The sequence below is a fragment of the Alosa pseudoharengus genome, unplaced genomic scaffold (genome assembly GCF_046254945.1).
Source record: "Alosa pseudoharengus isolate Yale_2024_CS ecotype anadromous, Long Island Sound unplaced genomic scaffold, YU_APseudo_1.1 YU_APseudo_1.1_scf_22, whole genome shotgun sequence".
In the NCBI taxonomy this organism is placed as follows: Eukaryota; Metazoa; Chordata; class Actinopteri; order Clupeiformes; family Clupeidae; genus Alosa; species Alosa pseudoharengus.
The window spans coordinates 12,326,806-12,343,904 of record NW_027468680.1 but is presented as its reverse complement, the minus strand read 5'-3'; the positions used below and the strand labels follow the sequence as shown (position 1 = coordinate 12,343,904).

At 43.6% G+C, this 17,099-nt stretch overlaps 1 protein-coding gene across 4 annotated transcripts in view; it reads left to right on the top strand.

The window, feature by feature from the left end:
• The first annotated feature begins 1,823 nt into the window (after window positions 1-1,823).
• bahd1 (bromo adjacent homology domain containing 1) overlaps window positions 1,824-17,099 on the top strand; it is a 31,259-nt gene continuing 15,983 nt past the window's right edge. For 2 of the 4 annotated variants that reach the window (XM_076300576.1, XM_076300575.1), the window contains exon 1: window positions 1,824-2,130. The gene's annotated coding sequence lies outside the window, so the exon portion shown is untranslated. Of the gene's footprint in view, window positions 2,131-13,683; window positions 14,058-17,099 lie in introns of those variants that run through there. The other 2 variants (XM_076300578.1, XM_076300577.1) reach the window with 1 other exon arrangement.

The following is a 17,099-nucleotide window of genomic DNA, read 5'->3' as shown; positions in this document are numbered from 1 at the left end:
GACAATTGGCCGGGGAGGGTCATGTCATTTTTGAAAATGCTGCTGGAGGGTCATTGAAAATTATATAGCAGGCAGGGGAGGGTCATGCAACTTTTGATCGAAGCACTTAAAATCCCTCCGGTGACCCCGTTTATAAATAACGAACGGTCCCTTATTTTATTTTTCTATATTCAGGTGGCAACACCATGCAGTGGTCAAAATATGTGCAGCTAAGACTACTCTATTTTGGGGTGTTTGCTGTCAGCACACACTGAGGATGATAGACATCCTGATGACACATGCCTAGGATCGATTCATTTTGAATGAATGAATGCTTCCTATTCACATTCTAGACACTCAGGTTGAAGCCCCATGCTCGTAAGTGAAATTCAGCACTTCTTTCCTAAATGTCAAAGTCAATATGTTTCACAACCATATAAAGCCTAGGTAATACTTTCTATCCTCAGCATCAGTACAAACAGAATTAAGGATACAGTATCTCAACTTATTACAGTAAAGAGAGCAAACATTACAGGACATCACAAATACAATCAATACATACATGCCCCATAGCTTCTCATTAACCTATTTCTTGAGACACAGACACAAGCACACACACACACACACATACACAGAGACATAGATGCATGCATGCACATACACATACATGCATACATGCTTATACATACACACACAAACACACACACATTATACACACACACACACACACACACTCACACATACACGCCTGTGTATATTATATCTGATGTCCTCCACTCTCAGATTACAGGGCATTTGACTTGTGTGCCTTTGTGCCTCTCTCAGCAGCCTGCAGCAGTGGCAGAAAGTGCCGGCGTCGTCACTACTGCCTGAGTCCCCACCAGTATAAAAGTGTGGGCTTTGGTGCACGCCTGCCATGGCAGTGGTGTAGTCTAGTTAGCTGTAGTGCGTATAGCTGTGATCCAAATGTTATCCTTGCCTATTTTTAGCGGGTATACTGAGAAGGTGATGCTTTTTAAGTTGGTATACTGCATAGTCCTGCATATCACATAGACTACACCACTGGGTCACTGTCACAGAGAGAAAGAGATCAGAAACTAATTCACTGTGTCCTCTTACACTGTTCTGCTTTATTTTATTTTATTTTCAAAGTTGCTAGTATTCTAAATACACCTTAATTACATAATTTATGGTTTTGTCATTTATTTCACAAATTCCACTGTTCCTCCTTAGTCCTCTACCATCTTCAGTTGGCAAAATTAGATCTTATGTTGTTCCCCTGGAACCTCCTGTCCTCCTCAAAGTCCACCTTCACCTTGCTCTCTGATGTTTTTTTCTTTCTTTCTATCTTACTTTCACAGGCATTCTTATAACGTTGTCCTTTATGCCATGATCATTAGACTATGCACACATAGGATCCACAAGGGGAACTCATCCTAATGAGTGCTGATGAGTTCACATTAGCTGTGTCAAAAGGTGGCTTCGTCCAGTGGTCTGGTTTTCGCAAGGCAACCCAAAAGCACTTGCCAGAGGGGTGACACTAGTAGTTCACCTCAGCAGTCCGAAGCACAAAGACACAGTCAACCTTTTCTTTTGTCTGCATCCCTTTTCTTTGTCAGCAGGTGCGTCATTTGTTTGCCACCAACCAACGTCTATTAAAACTATCTAAGCCTTTACATCAAAATGATGCTAAATTGACTGGGTAAGCATCTGCCAATCACGGGACAATCCATGGGCGTATTATGTTAATGTAGCCTCCCTCGTTTGTACTGTAAACTGCCACACTCGTTTTTGCACTTGTGCGTGGCCCTTTAAGAACTCCATATTGCCCATGTGATGCGTCAACACGGAGAGAGCGGAGGATGATGCTGTTATGTAAAAAAAAACATGGTTCGGTGAAAGTAACCGAGAGTGTTTCTCAGTAATTAATACCTCTGAATACTTGTCTTTGTGTTTTCTGAGTTTTGAGTGAGCGCAACGAAGAATGAAGACAGAGTAGACCTTGTACATTTAGTTGCAGATCCGTAGAGGACTAGAGGCTCGGCTCAACTCAACTGGATACAGATACTACTACGACGCAACTCACTCCAGCCTATGTTTTCATATCCATAAAAACATCTACACCCATGGCACACGGAGCTTGGCATTGAGGTATGTGTCGATAACCAAATGGTATCCTCGTTACATTGTCTTGTAGGAAGCTCTTGGATACTTGTATGGAAACTTTAACGCCTCTTTAAAAGGGATATTAAGTTACGGTGGCAGTTCTAAAGACCATTCATATATCTGGCTTGCTGGTTGCGCCCGACCGCAAGGTAGTAACCTAGATGTGTTGTTGTAGCCTATCGCGGCATCTTCTTAGGAGTGAGAAGTTCACTAAATGCATGTTTGCAGAGAGAGTACTGCCACGTTTTGACCGTTTTCTTCACACGCTGATTCTCTAAGACCACCCTCACTCACTATAGCGAGCGATCAGGTTGAATCGAACATTAGCTGCTTCCCCAATCTACACACACATACACCCTGCTCTTTTTCTGTCTTGTATGTGGGCGCTTCTTTATCGGTTCTGGTTCTGCTTTGTGTAGTGGTTAAAAAGCTGTTAGCTTATCGAATATCGGTATTGAATAGGTCAAACCTAAATTATCAACTGCAAGCTGTTCTGAACCACTCATAAGCAAAAGGCATTTTGTGAACAAACATGATTTTATGGCATGGCAAGTATTATAGACGTGTTCATAAAGGGTTTATATATAAAGTAATCATAATTCCTCCTAATGGGGAGTCAAACCGCATGGTAGGCTATCATTACTGTAATGCACTAGCTTCTTTCACCTCTTGAAAGTGGCAATGATCACATAAATGATGGCATTACAGAGTTTAAAGAGTTTAAATGAGCTGTATAGCTTAATGCATTGTGATACCAAGTTGCAAGCCATAACACTTTAGAAGTGCAGTCAAGACTAGTAATTAAATAGTTAAAGACTTATGTCAATCATTTTATAGCTTTGTGAATGTTTTGTAACCTTATGAATAGACCTATGTTTATAATTCTTTATGGATACTGGGTTCAGAAAGTGTTACCAATTTTATTTTTATTTTGTAACTTTAGTACTTTACTTTAATAAACCAATACATTTGATTGACATCTCTCTATCTCTCTCCCTCTGTGTGTATGCGTGTGTGTGTGAGAGAGAGAGAAACAGAGAAAGAGACTACACTTAGAAAGAGACAAATCTAGAATGGGTGCACACAAACCATATTCCCACATAAAGGCAGAGTTGGTGTTAGAGTGTGTGAGTGTGTGTGTGTGTGTGTGTGTGTGTGTGTGTGAGAGAAGAACGATTGAGAGAAGGATAAACAATATGAGTGGCAGTACAATGGCTATGTGTGAGTAATTGTGTTTGTAAGTTTCTTTTTTGAGGGAGAAAGATGGAGAACGATTGAGAGATAAACAGTATGTGTGTGTGTGTGTTTGTGTGTGTCTGTGTTGTTCTCTGCTGTGTTTAACCCTTTCTTGATCACTTAAGAGCACAAACCCTGAACATGATAGGCTACTAATTATCAAGGTCCTGGAGGTGCAAACTGCAGTATGAAACAACAAAGCAGTCAGACAGTGGCAACTAATCAATCTTTACGATAACAATGTTTTTTTCCCCCTTCCTTCAACACAAGCAGCAGCGTGACCGAAGGTCGTCATTACTGAGGCGGTCTGTCTTTTAATGGATAATAAATAATTCCTGACAAACATAATAGCGCACAGGCCATTTCCAGATGCGTGGGCTCTCATCAGATTCAGACCGCGCGCGCCGCGTCCTTCTACAGTGGACTCAAATAAATTTCGCTGCTCATTTGTAATCCATTATGAATAAAAGCCCTAAACCATACATGAAGCCAGTGCATAATCCTATTCACCCCGGCAAAAAAGTGCCCCGCTGGCAAGTCCTGCTGCTCTCCTTTCCGCCTCTCGAGGAGCCAGGGGCGGCAGAGGTGGTGTCCTGTTGGTTATTTAAAATGTGGCAGTTACCCAGAGAGGTCGGGTGTCAATTCCATTTCAGTTCCATTAATGCAGCAAGTACATTAGAAAATTACCTCCTGTATATTGAGTGTCCCCCCCCCCCTCACTCTCTTTTTCTCTGTTGAACTAGAGCAGTTCCAATTTGGCAAGAAAACTCTCCTCTGAGTCCATGAATGAAAATGATGTGTAATAATACACCACGGATACTTCTTAGAAGCGTATTACATTTTTTTGGCCAGTTAGTCAGCTATGTCATTACAAAGGCCAAGTAAGACCTATGTTTTGGAGAAGCTTTGAGTTCATTTGGCAGATTTAAAGTAATTGATAGTCCTCTCTTTGAGTTTAACACTGTTGCTTTGGCATTGTAACTTAGCGCGAGTAAGTAAGTTTGTGTGTGTGTCTGTGTGTGTGTCTGTGTGTTACTGTAGGTGCGTACGTGTGTGAGTACACTCCTGAGAGAGTATTTATCTGTGTGTTTGCTATGCATGCGCGTACACACATGTGTATGCGTGTTCCCCCTTGAGCATATGTTATTTGTGGAAAAGAAAGAGGACCACCCAGTGTTGTGGCGGGTGTAGGTTCCGAGGTGACGCTGAACGATCTTTGCACTTTGCCCTCTGCCAAGAAGTGTTGATTCGTTTTCACTGCTGTAGAAAGTCGCCCTGTCGTAGGGCCGCTCCCGAGGTCACTCTAGTCTCCAGTCCACTGCATGACCATGTCCAAGGATCCTCTGTAATGTTGTGCAAAACACTGTATAAAAGATACAAGAACTCTTTGTGTTTTTCAGTACAATTGTGCTTTCTTGCGCTAGCTGACAGACTGCCGGAGGGCCAGCTGACCAGAGAAAAGCATTTGTGTGTGTATATGTGTGTGTGTGTGTGTGTGTGTGTGTGTGTGTTGAATCCTAAAACTGCCTGAAGAGTGTGTCACTGTATAGGCGAGTCCAGCACTCACCTCATCACCGAAATTAATTTAAGTGTTAATGGGCTATAATTATTGGATTAGCTTTATGAAAGCCTTGAAAGTTGAACTCGTCAGGACATTTGATTCAGTCCTTAATGTGAAGAGTCATTAGAGTTGCCGTCATACCACTGCACAAATATGCCCCCCCCCCCCCCCAGCTTTGACCTCACTAGGTTGTGGGGGCTTTTGCAAAAGAATGCAAACATAACAGTGTAAACTTGCCTCCCGTTTCTCTTCGGATGGATGTAGTTGATTAAATCAGGAGTCGGAGTGGTGGTGGGGCAGCGAGAGGCATACATGCTCTTGTGTATGGTAGGCAATGTTTGGAAACATGCTGAGTTAATGTTTGAATCCGGGCTCGTGTTTACTTTTCTCCGAGAGCTGTCTAATGAGGGATCTCGGTGGAGCTGCACTGCTTGCCGGACCGTGAAATCCAATTTTACCTTACGCTACTAGATCATTGTCAGATTGGGGCCATGAAGTAGGCGATGGCTTTCATGGTCATTCCCTGATAACCTCCAAAGTACGGCTGTTTGCCCAATGTCCTGCGTATGCTAAACATTGTTAGGAGGCATCAAATATGTGTTTGTGCAGGGACATAAGTGCTTGTTATGGCTTTGAGGATAGCCAAATGGATCAAGCTGATCTTGGTGGCCTTTTTACAAATTAAGACCATAAAATGGCGAGAGAGAGAGAGAGAGAAAAACAGAAAGTGGAGTTACTGTAGCTCCCTAGGCGGACAGGCCCATGACATCATCACTATGGCAGTAACAAACCCAAACGCTAGTACAGACTCTCGAGTTGCATATAGATGGTGACCTTACGGCTGATTCATCGAACAAAACACGTTGCGTTTATACGGCAGGACATCTTGTGCTGAGCAAATCATCTGTGATCACCAACCGCACAGACGGCAGCTTGTGCTCAGCAAATTGGCATTTAGACTAATGGTCCATAACCTTCTCAAACTACAATGGGGGCTGCTGTGCTACAGCCATTTTACGCCCATTTCCTTATGACAAATGCTCTGTCGTTGCTCTTTAATTTGCCAGTACTTCCCTTGATATACAATATTAGTCCCTTAAATGGGCAAATTATAGATTTTTAAAGGTATTTGCCCACCACCTTAGGCACGCAGATTTCCTCAGTAAAAGTGTTAAGTATGCAAAGAAGGCACTGTTACATGGTGTCTCACTTACATTCTCAAATCCCCTGTGAGGCAATGATTTACTCATGTACTAGTCCTCCTTGGGTTTCAGTGAGAAAACAAGACCGACAGAATTTCAAAGTCCCATGTGTTATTTGCCTTCAAGTGTCGGTGCAGATTCAGCGCTCAGTGTGATTTTGTGAACAGTGCTATTTTGTGAATTAGTGATTGATTGAGTGGACAGTATGTAAGTGGAAGAGATCGTTTTCCCCTGGGGGAGTTGGGACATGGTGGAGGTGGTGGAGGCACCCTCCACCCACCCCTTGTTCCTGATTCTGTCACGCTGTGCTGTTCTAGACGCCGCTGGTGTGTGTCGGGTTTGGCCCGAGTGGGACGATGCGAAGTGGCGTGTTTGTTTTAATCATTGTTCCGTGGCGTGTCGGGGCTGTGCTTAGCTGCACTACGCCGCGTTGTGTTGCGCTGAGCTGTGCTGTGCTACTGTGATACAGCCTGTCTGCCTGCCTGCCTGAGTAGTGGAATCACTGGGTCTACAAACCCCCCCCCCCCAGTCCCCCACTCCCCCACTGCTGCCTTTTATCGTGAAGAGAATCCTCCAGAGAAAGCAAACTGTGAAAAATCTCTCGCCTCACTTGAGAAAGCTGTTTCTACTCCGTAGCTCCTAATACCTCAGCGTCACGCTCACCACCGCAGTGTCTGTGTGTGTGTGTGTGTGTGTGTGTGTGTGTGTGTGTGTGTGTGTGTGTGTGTGTCTGTTTCAGGGCGTGTGCATGTGTGTTAATCTGTTTGTGTCTGTGTTCATATGTGTTTATGTATGTCTGTGTCTCTGTCAGGGTGTGTGTACATCTGTGTCAGGGTGTGCAGCACATTTATCTGTACATGTCTGTGCGTGTGTGTGTGTGTGTGTGTGCATGTGCGTGTTATGATTCTGTCTCTACAACTAAGTCACCCGTCTGGGGCATTTTTCAGGCTGGCCCACACAGTTGTTTGTAGCAGATAATTCACTTCATATGGCCAAAAAACCTTAAACACATCAGACACCACCTGGGCCCGGGCCAAAGACACAGCTGGGAGATTTACTGGTCTGTTAGGAGGAGAGGGGGGTTCTGTGCAGGGGGCTGGTGGGGGGGGAGCTGTGTTGCAGTCAGTGGCTGAGGAGACAGAGGAGGAGGCAAGGAGGAGGAGGAGGTGTGGGGGTGGGTAGGGGAGGCGGTTGGTTGTCACCAAAACCCAGCTCAGCTGTTGGTTCGTACTGTACGCAGCTGTGGTGGATGAGAGCGGAGCGAAGAAGAATCCTCTTCACTGGGTTATCGCTCTCGATTAACTGTTTACATGAAGAGGGCAATAAATCCCATTTATGAGAGGGGGATAAATGAGAGAGAGAAAGAGAGAGAGAGAGAGGGAGAGAAAGAGTGACAAAAATAAAGAAAGAACAACCAGCACGTCCTTGTGCATGTCTGGCATGAAGAGGTTGTGCGTCTACAGATGGAGGTGGCGTAGGTGGGTCACAGAGTAGAGTGGTTCCCAGCGCAACGGGCCATTGAATGTCCTTGAGATGGAGAGAGATGTGTGAGCCACCTCCTGCTTTGGAAAGACAACAACAGCCGAGAAACCACTTCATCATCGATGTGTGTCAAAGACTAAGTGCCACTTGGTTTTGTTTTTAACCATGAGATATAGGAGCTAGGGTAAGCAGGAGTGAAAAAAAAAAAAGAAAGAAAGAGAGAAAGAATGGCAGAATGGAAGGAAGGAAGACAGAATGGAAGGAAGGAAAATGGATAAAAAGGAAAGGGAAAAACAGGAAAGGATGGAAAGAAAAAAGGGAGGAGGAAGGACAGAGACAAAGGAAGGAACAGTGGAAGAAAAGAGAAACGAGCGGATGGAAGAAACAAACCAAGCAAGGAAGTCACAAAATAAACAGATGTGTGATTTGACAGGACATGTAGTGCCGTACGTACACTGAACGGGCCTACTCTGGCAGCTTGTAGCACACTCCTCCTGAGCAGTCCCTGTCACCTCTCCTCCTGTACCCCGTGTCTCTTTGAAGACGACTTGCAACGCGCAGCAGCTAACAAGCCTGCCTGTGCCATTTCCTATCTGATCAGAGGTGGCAAACTGTCACCCCCAAGTGTCTCCTAACAAACTCGACCAAATGAAAGTACAAGACGTACACATACTCAAACACATGCACATAAACACATACAGCGCTTCCCCTATCAGTTATGTTTTAGTCACAAGTCACAAGGTCCACTTAACTGCAGTAGGCTGAGCTCATTATAGTGTAGCATTTCGGGGTGCAACGGACCAATGTTGATCTGTGACCCGCTTGGACCACTCTTAATGGTTTGGCACATAGCCTACATGAAATACAGTGTTACTGGCACTGTTACTTGTTAAAGTAATAATTCCCAACATCTCGATGCTGAGTTACCATGAAAAGAGAAAGAGAAAGCTGGTTTAAAGCAGTTGACAGTTAGCCTGGTTTCACCAGATTCACTCACTTTGTTTCACTTTGTGAAGGGGGTCTGGGTTCTCTCCAATGGGAAATGTTTCCAAACCTAGCATTTTCATGGGCGTAGATTCATCACATTGATCAGGGATTCCTAATGTTACTTCCTACTTTGCTTAACCGTTGCAAACTGATAATGATCGGTATTTAGTTGACAGTGATCATCATGGATACAGGCGAAGAGGTGGAACTGCTGTGAAATTCAATCCACACTGTTCTGTGAGTATTACATCTAAATAGAAAGCAAAGTTAGCCTATATTTCTCTCTCTCTCGCTTTTCTGTGCTCAAAAAAAAAAAAAGATCCGATCCGATAAAAATGATCCGATCCATCACTCAAAACCATGATACAAATCAAACCATGAGTTTTGTGATCCGTCGCACCCCTAGTAGCTTTTCATATTACAGATCTCGGTGCAAAGGCACAATTATTTTTTTCTGCTGGTTTGAATGTGTCATCTGGTATGCACTTTCAATGAACATGAATTGTTTCTTTGGTCTCAATTGTCTTTTTACTTATAAAGGGTCTGATTGTCTGATTATGTAAGTATGACCATCATTTGCATCAAGGGAGTTAGAATTTGTAAACTTGCACTCAGTAAGTAGTGCTATTACTGTGTTATTATATGGTTTACAGAGTTCATAAAGCAATTTTTGTCAGAGTTTTTATCAAGGTAACAATGTATTATTACTTCTTGGCACTTGTGTTTATTTACATTTTTGAATAGGTTTGTCATTTAACATAAACTGTTGTCTTAGACGTAAATATAGAAGATGTTATCTCGCAGGCCGACTCTGAATGCTTATGCTGGGTGAGGAAATCACAGCAGAATTTGGCCGCTGAGTGTTTATTTAAATGATACTGCTGCTGACAGACCTACTCGTTGAGTGACAGAATAATTCTCTATTTACATAATGAATACATTGCGAGCACTCTGTACACATTCCTCCGTTAGCATTTATCTGTGTCTTCACCTCTGTGTTGTATTCAGGAGGCATTGCTCCTTAGTGTATATCAGAGGCACATTCAGAGTATCATTTACAGAGCTGGTTGGAGTGTGTCGAGTCGTACTTGAGTAGTGGAATGGGGGGACTGGAACACAAATATATTTAACTGTTTACAGGTCATGTAAACAGTCATATGAAATGTGAGTACATTTGTGTGTTTGTTTCGGTGAAAGTTGTGTGGGTGGGGGTTGGGGGGATTGAGATGTGTTTGCAAGCTTCAGAGTTCACAGCCACTGACCTCTAGAGATGACCTAGAACTGATCTACTGGCATTTACTGCTAAGGGGTGAGCTAAGGGTCAGTCTGATTATCAGTGAACTGGTTTTCCAAAAATCAAAACTGAAAGTTCATAAAGCTATCCATCCAAGAGGGCTAAATATGTAGATGGGAAGTTCCAACCAGACCTTTCAGGATGAACTCCACCGGATCACTTTCACTCCTCAAACATCGTCCATAGCCACTGAACAGGAAGGTCAATCTGGCTACCTGAGTTGTGTTACTGTAAACCACTGGCATTCTTGACCAGTCGGTTTCTCCATGGTCTTTTTTCCCCCGCTGAATGGCTGTGTGTGAAGACACACCTGATCGCTTGATAAGACCAAGCCAAGGATAAAACTCTAGAGAGTGTACATTCCTATGGCCAAACATGAAAGCACACACTAATTTGTGATTCTTTCCATAGAACACCGTCTGGCAGCCATGCTGGCTTGAGATCAAACCTGGGAGAAAAAATAGAAAGGATCGCAGAGCTATTTCTGTGTGAGATCTAAGTCACTGAATATGTAGAACCCCAAGGCAGTTGTTTTCATCACCTAATTGATGCATATCGTCTTATCAAGCAGATTAATAGCAAATAGGATTACTGGGAGAATGGTGAGTTCTTGACCGCGTTAAGTGCTGTTCATTCGCGACTGTCACCTCAGAGGTCAAAGCTATCATAAAAGAGAAAATCTCTCCCGTGGTCAGGAGCGCACTCCGGCTGTTTTCTGTAAATTACCTTGACAGCCCGACAGTGTTGAGGGCATTAAGATGGGCTCTTGCGCGCCAACCTGCTGAAAGTGCCACCGACTCCATGGGAGGACGAGGATGCTGAAAGGAGAACATGAGCAGGGCTTCCTGACGAGCGAACGGAGCCTCATCGGTGGGGAGATCACCTGAGTGTGGGTTGTTAACGGCACACTGGCTGACAGCTGGCTGAGTTTTTTGGGGGTCGGGGGTAGTGGTGTGTGGTTTGAAGTTCATCCCAGGGCAATGTTTTTTTTTTTTTTTTGTTGTTTGCGGAGGAACCTCGCGTTCAAGTCAACACCGATGCGCCGGGGTCTGTCGTCTGAGTTAGGTGACTCAGTGGGCGAGCGTCAGCAGCGCGTCTTAAATATCTGTTCCCTCGTCCCCGGCCGTCGCTGCGTTAAATGTCAGCATGCAGATGGGTGGCATGGAGCTGTCACTGTGTGTGTCGTGATGATCACCAAACGGAAATGGACTGGGTTTTTCTTTACACCTCCCAGCCTACACACACACACACACACACAAAGTAGCTTGAGCAACAGAGAGACTTGGAATGTGTGTGCGTGTATGTGTGTGTGTATTTTTGTGTCTGTCTATCTTTGTGTGGAGGCAGACATGCACGTGTTTGTGTGTGTGTGTGTTCAGTGGTAAGATGAGGTCAAAGACCTGTGTGCACTGACGTGTCTGTTTCCGGTCACCCCCTTTGGGTGATGGTCAGGTGGGTGACCTATATGCTCTTGGCTAGACAGAGGTCGTTGGCTGCAGACGCGCTTGACAGGGGCCACAAAAGCAGTATTTCCACAAAGCTATGAGAAGCCTGCCTCTGCCTTTTCACTGCCATTTCCACTGCCTTGTGTGATCATAAATCCATCACTCCATTTTTGTCCTCACCACCCCTATCTCAGTGCATGAAAGCCAGTGACAATCACCCACCCGCCCCCCATCCTGAGTTTTGTCATCTTGACTAATGATGTAAAACAGCCATAGAGACGTGACACTTCACGGTACCTGTGAAATATCCTGCCAGTCAGACATGCCGGCCCGGCTCTAACAACACCGGCCTTGGTGTCTGGTCCATGTCGCTGTCTCCTGCTGTCTCACACATCGTAACGAGTGCCAAAATCCCCCCGGATTGTCACCTTGTGCCTCTGACAGCACCGCAAAGGTTGAGATCATCCACCAAAAATTAACAGGCTTTGTTAAATGACTCTGCCAGCTTCCCTTGTCACTCACAATCAGTGTAATGTTCTTACTCCCAAGTCCCCCTGGACATTTTGAGGTATTTTGTAATCTTGCTGGCTATTTAAGACTGTTCCTTTTTTTTAAAGAAAGGAATGATGGTGGGGTGTTCTACAAGACATGACAGGTGTAGTTGTTGTAGATGTAGTCATAGCTTCCGTATATAAACCTTTGAAATCCTCTGTGTAAATTAAAGATGTATCATTTCTGCTTCATACATTTATCAAGCGTTTAAAAGGAACAGCTGCTATGAATAGTAAGCTCTGACAGATGTGTAGTTGCTCCCGTTGCAATTGTTCCTATTGAATAGTTCTGCACGGCAGTGGCTGCCTCAGTGAGAACCTCGTAGATGTCAAGGTGAAATCTTTTTTTTTCTCCTTTAGGTGGTGGTGCAGTGGTAAGGCTCTGGTGAAAATGGAGAACCATTAGACATCACCCAGTGTTCTCCATTTCTGTATACCTTGTCTCAAATAATTTAGCTGAAGTTATTTAACAGCATGTCAGGTGTGGACCCTTATCCTCCAATGTTGACGTGAGTGAGTGAATTCAGCATCTGTAATGTTGTAGTGACGGACATTTTGTAATAGCAATATCTCACAAATTTTTACTAAGATAATGCACCCCTGTTGTAGTTGTAAGTGTATGCTAGATTACAGTTTGTGGCACATTTGTACTTCTTAGTGTCACCGCTGCGTATGAAACTCCTTGGTAATAGATCAACTATGTTGATAGCTAAGCTATGCTGCGCAACTGTATTTCAGCACTAAGGTCAGCGCCAAGACTGTATCGGGAGCTAGCCAACGTTCTGAATTAGCAAAATGTTAACTAGTGAGAGCAGTCAAATTTCTGTCCCATAAACCTAGGCACATGGCATACCATTCTAGCATTAGAATATTTTTAATTAACTACTAAGCCAAGTAATACTATGGTTAGCATTTCAAATGAAAATTTACACGCAAAGCCCAGAGACCATCTAAAATTACCAATAGACCACTGAGCGCCTTTTTCTCTTTTTGGCCTTCATTTAAGATTATTCAGTGCCAATAGGCCTACTTAACAGACAATCGGAGGGAAATTAATATTATAGGCTACTGTAAATCACTTGATTTTAAACACGTCTTTTACTAACCAAAAGTCGTATAGGCTAGAATTATTGAGCCAAATTGAGCTGCCAACGTATGTTAACACTACAAAGTCAAGAGCTTATACGGAATGTTCACCAATTGTAACAATCATTCATTAGTATGGAGTGAACTGAGGGGTGATGTATAACTGAGCCCATCCAATTGTGGGGAGAGTGTACCAGACGGGTAGCCAAAGTAGAGGGAGGAATATCCCCAAATGCGCTCCTCCCCTCCCCCACTCCTGGACTCCTCATTTCAACTCGCATCTCACTTACGACCAAGACCTTCGTTGGTGGCTTCTCAAAGTGGAAGAAGTGGGGGTAATCTAATTTAATTTCTTCATAGAGTCATTAGTGAAGAAAAGCCAAATAGCTTGGTAGTTTATTTCATTGGGGCAACGACACGTCACACGGTCCTTTGTTGCCATTGGTAGAAATGTGGTTTTGCTAAAGCCAGGGTATTCGCGATTGGACCTGACTCAGGAAGAATATGTGTTATCTTGATTGTGCACTTTCTTAGTTGCGCAAAACTTTTGGATCAATATTGATTTCGACATCACCTTGCCGTGGCTCTCGTGGAAGTTTAAGGTGGGACCAACAGAGTGGTGTAGATTACGTAATATCATTGGTGTTGACATGGGCAGTGGGCTTTAGGCTACTGGCACCGAGCAGAGGAAATTCCGACATCCAAGAGCATTTGGCGTTTTCCGAGAACATATAGGCTGAAGCCGTAGTTTGTTGGTGTAAAATGTCCCTTGGTCGATGAAACCACCGTGTCCAACACGCAGTTTCGAACCGATCTAACGATGTGTTACCAGCTAGATGTCCCAGCGCAACAGCAGGTCTGGCGAATGCAGCGAATGAATATTGTCTTGAGCATGCTACTTCGGAAGTAGGTCACCGTTTTAACGTGTCTTGTCAGCTGTGGATATTCGTGATTTATTTCGCTATTATCCATCGATAGACCAACATTTCTCCAGAAGGGAGGAGGATATTTTCACAAGAGGGTCAGAATTGTTTTAATCTAGAACCGATGCTCCCTATGGGTTCTCAGGTAAATGAAACGGATCCATTTCTGGTTTATCATGTGTTTATCTCGACCGTGTGCGGTAGCCGGGTGTTTTCTGTGTGAAATGTTGTAATACCACAAACAAAATAGATTATTTGTACTCAAGACAGACCATAGTTGCCCTGTATGGCTATGCATCGCTGTTACTCTGTATCGAGGCAGAAACATTTGATCCTGTTAACAGCTATCATGTCGTTGCCCGCTGTGGGATCATCAATTTTGGACTCATTTGGCTCTGTGGTATATCGTGAATTGTTATATAGTCATTAATGGGTTTTCTCGTCTTCTCCTATATCAGTTTAACGATGCAGTATTTCAAACATTTACTTTTATTCCACAATGATTTGGGATGCCCTTAATATACAACGCCGCATCAGGATGATAATTAGACGTTAAATTGGATAGTTTGTGTTTTATTAGCATGGTTCTAAAGCAATTAGCATATTGGCAAAGCAAGGCGAGGTGTGCTCAATGCACATTCGAAATCTGTGATACGCCCTGCACAAGCTGCACCCAACACCCCCAGTGCTAGAGGGTTTGCTCATCGTATCTATGAGCTTCCGTTTCTAATTCATATTTTGCGTAAAGTACATATATAGCCAAATTGTGATTCTTGCAAATACACTGTGATGCGTCTAGTGTATTATCATCTAATTTCCAACACCTGCCGAGTTCAAATCAAAGAAGGACATCGCTAGTATGGAGATGACACTTCTTTTTCACCGGCAGGTTGAGGAATATATCAGGTCCGACATCGGATTGTCGGAATGTCTCTTCTCAACTAAAGTTGTTTAAATCTTTTTTATAAACCAGCGTGAGTATGTCTAATCAAACTCAGCTCGCACAGTCTTTATCTGTTCTATCCTACATCACATTGTAGCCTACAGTGGGAGACTTTTCCTCGAGGCGGGTGGATTTTCGGAGACAGTCTAGCCTTCTTCTTTTGCCAACGCGAGATCCACAGCCCGTGTGTGTAGGCTGCTGTCAAATGTTTCTCTTGCCGATAAAACACTTCCCACAAATTATTCTTTGCCATCTCCCGATTCCCCATGTCTTCACATTTTTCGCTGGGGTTACTGTATTTCCATGTATTAATGTACTCTGAAGACTCCAGCGTAAGTGGCAAGCTCATGATGAAGCTCCAATGTAGCCTACCTCCTAAGTTTTTTTGGGGGTCCTTCGGGTCAGTAGTTCAGCGCTAAATCTAATACCCTGTATCTGACCTGACCTCCCTCAACATGCTTTCTGGTATTTCCTGTACAGGCTTGTTAACAGCAAATCTAGTTCTGCCTTGTTGTGTATCATTATTCTCGGTTCAGTGAGTTAACAGTCCTCAACATGGGGAGATAGGAAATAAGGGTGAACCAAAGTTATGGGGCACAAATGTCAGGCTGATTGCATGCTGTGTCTGTGCATCGTTATGTGCTTCATGAAGATATCAGTGAACCATTTTTCTTTTTTAAAATACAATTTGTTGACTGACCCTTAGCAGATGTAATTGGCTTACCTTGCTTCAGCATTACAACTAAGTGCTGTCCTTCTGTCCTCTGTAATTTGCTGCCCATCACTGATGTGCAAGGCCCTTTTCAGTTTTTGAAAAACTACTTGAATAGCTGATGCTCCTTCAAAAGCATCATCTGAGTCATATCATGCTTTCAGTCTGATTCACCAATCGCTTGGCCGTTCGACAGGAAATTGAATTGCATGTGCACATGGATATGCTTGCTTTTACAGCACAGCTTCCTCTCTGAAGAGGGAGCTGGGTTGATTTGACTGGGAATCACCTCACATTCTAAAGGTTATTTGCAAAACCAACAATTGTCGCATTTTCAAAGGACAATGTGTCCACTAATTGAGGGGGAAGCAGAGGTTGGGAGTTTGTCGATAGGACAAAGCAGTCAGGTGTAAATTTCCTATGGTGCCATATAAACCTGAGATGCCTTTGAGAGGGGTATTTGTGAGGTTGTCCTTCAACAAATCAATAGCTGAATGGAGAATTATGTTTAAAAAAAGGTTTCGGTTCAATTCCCAGCCTTACGAACAAACTGAAAACACACTTCCTCCCATGAGATTTCCATAACTGTTTTTTTTTTTTTTAGTGAAGAACAGAATGTAAAGCAATTTACCATACTGTGACTAGTACATTTTATGTATTTGAAGACTAATATTGCCTTTAGCAACACAGTTGAAAGCCATTACTCTGCGTTTAGGGAAATTCTGTAAATAGACCCCTAGAGTAGTGACGGCATGTGGTGTGACGGCACATCATAGACACATGCGTTTTCTAGCCTTTAGTCTCCATCCATGATGTTGTTCGGAGGGCTTTTGTTGAGCTTGCAAAAGATGTCACAAGACATATATGTCCCGCAAAAGGTTTCTTTATCCACTGGAGTCGTATATCACTCGCACCGCTCCCTTTTCATGTTAAACTACACTCCAGGTCTCGCACCGAAGCCCTTTTTCCAGGTTTGGTATAGTGAAGTTCAATTTTTTTTTTAAAAAAGAAAGAAAATGTCAGTTTGAGTTAGTGACATAGGCATGACCTCATCAAGTCCAGAAGCTGGATCCCAAAGTGCTGCTGAGTGAATGGATTATTTTTAGAGCGGTGAGTGTGCCTTGTGCTTGGTGCAGCACCAGAGGGGCATTATTACCGAGCATGGGATGTCACAGTGATGTGACTGACACTTTGGGTGAAGTTCTCCAGGAACTCTACTGGACGATGGGTGACACGTGCAGAAGGGGGGGGGGGGGCATGGTAGCAGGCAAGGGGATTTATTTCTCTGTTGCCAAAATATGAGTTTTGGAGGATTATGTTATGTGTTCAGAATATCGTGTAATAATAAGCAATTGTCCTTGGGGCAGACAGTTAAGAGTCTTGTGTGTACATAATGATCTTGAGATGTAAAGGAGACTGCTGGTCAGGAAGGAAGAGCTAATAATTAGCCTCAAACGGGAGCATGTTGTTGCTTTAATTAAACTGTCTTGTGCTACTTGTGGTTAGATGCCAAATCAAGCAAATCACTCAAG